Source organism: Gracilinanus agilis, chromosome 5 (genome assembly GCF_016433145.1).
Source record: "Gracilinanus agilis isolate LMUSP501 chromosome 5, AgileGrace, whole genome shotgun sequence".
NCBI lineage: Eukaryota > Metazoa > Chordata > Mammalia > Didelphimorphia > Didelphidae > Gracilinanus > Gracilinanus agilis.
Window position 1 is genome coordinate 214,607,072 of NC_058134.1, and position 1,702 is coordinate 214,608,773.

The window sequence follows — 1,702 nt, forward strand, 5'->3', positions numbered from 1 at the left end:
CACTCACCGCTGAGCCGGCGGCGGCGGCGGCGCGCTGGGCTGAGTCCCCGCCGGCCGAGGAGACAGCGTGGGAGACGCGGCCCGAGGGGGCGGGGGCGACTCCCTCCCGCTTCACCTCCGCGAGCGCCGCGGACCCAGAAACTCAAAACAAAATAAACAAACTTTCCCCCTCCGCCTCCCTCCCCCCGCCCCGGCCACAACACAAACAGCCGTAAGTCCGCCCCCTCGGGCACGCCATTGGCCGCGCGACGCCACTGCCCTCTTCCCACTGGCCCAGCACGACTGCCCGTCAAGCCCTCAGCCCGCCCCTCCGCTCCTCTCCGCCGTCGCTGCTTCTTATTGGCCGGGGGCCGTCCTCGTTGAACGGGCTGAGATTGGCTGGCCTGTCTGCGCCAATCATGGGGCCACGCCCCCAACCCAACCGAGCCAGCTTCTTCGGTCGCGTACTGAGGTGAAGGGGAAACTAGAACATGATGGCGGCCGGATCCGTTCTGTCGCAATCACCATGGGGAGGGGTGGGGGAGGGTGGCCGCAGCTTGAGGCCTAGTCCTCGCGCTGCGCCCCAACCATCGCCCTTCCCTTCGTTCAGCACCGTCTAATTAACCGAATCTACCTATGCTCATTTCCTTATTTACCACTCTTGAAGAGATAAAAGGGGGGGAGGTAAGCTAGTCGTCATTGGTTTGGCCAGATGTCACTCTCCGAGGGCTCCTCGCAGCTATTGGTAGAAGATGAAAAAGTCCTGCCCATCAACAAAAGTGAGCGCTATTGGCTATAACTCTTTCCCGAGCGCTATTGGCTACAATTCTTTGGGGTTCTTTCCAGATATCCTATTGGACAAAGTGGCCTCTCAATCACAGAAATTGTTACTACTGATCGCTTTCTGTTGTACTGACTCAGTTACTGGTCTTAAACTCCGGGGTCTGTTCCGTGTGCTCGGGGATATGTCAGTCTGCCCACCACGAGATCGCACTTTCCCGCCTCACTTTCCTCCTCTGTCAAATTATCTGGTTGGACGAAATGACTTCATAGGGCCTTCCAAGCTTAAGACGAGCCCCTTATGGTGGCTTGGAGTCAAAAAGACCTAGGTTCAAATACTGTCACTTCACAGAGCCTCACTTTCCTAATCTGTAAAATGAGCACAACCTGAGTTCCAGACTCCTCCTCTGACGTGTATGGGCTTTGGGCTAGTTATTTATCCTGGGTCACATAAGACAGTGCTGAAATGTGTCCTGTAACTGTCGGTTCTTGTTCCAAGTCCTAATGTTCTGTGCTCAGCGGTACTTCTGGGCTCAGCATTGTTTAACTTGGGCAGGACCATGCCCTCTACAAGGTCGAAGGCCCAAGAAAGAGACCTCCCCTGCTCTTAACACAGTCCCAGGGGGAGAGGCTATGATGGTCTGCACCAATGGTCTTGGAATCAGGGATCTCAGTAAAGTGGAAACAATAATAGAGTATCTACCTTAGGATCCATGGTCTGCAACTAGAGCAGACTGTACAGAGCCCATATAGGCCAAACCTCTCTTCTAGATCAGGAAAATTGAGGGCCATAAAATATCTAGAGGGGATGGCAGATTTGGAGTCAGGAGGACAAGAAGTTCAGATCCTGCCTCAGACACTTTAAAGCTGGGTAAGCTACTTCATCTCACTCAGATCTAGTCTGAAAAAAATGAAAATAATAAAAACAACTATCTTACAAGGT

The 1,702-nt window shown here is 53.8% G+C and overlaps 1 protein-coding gene across 1 annotated transcript in view; it reads right to left on the reverse strand.

Moving 5' to 3' along the window:
• Window positions 1-128, reverse strand: part of TNRC6B (trinucleotide repeat containing adaptor 6B) — a 265,247-nt gene extending 265,119 nt beyond the window's left edge. The window contains exon 1 of the mRNA XM_044678610.1: window positions 8-128. The gene's annotated coding sequence lies outside the window, so the exon portion shown is untranslated. The remainder of the gene's footprint in view (window positions 1-7) is intronic.
• Window positions 129-1,702: the final 1,574 nt, after the last annotated feature.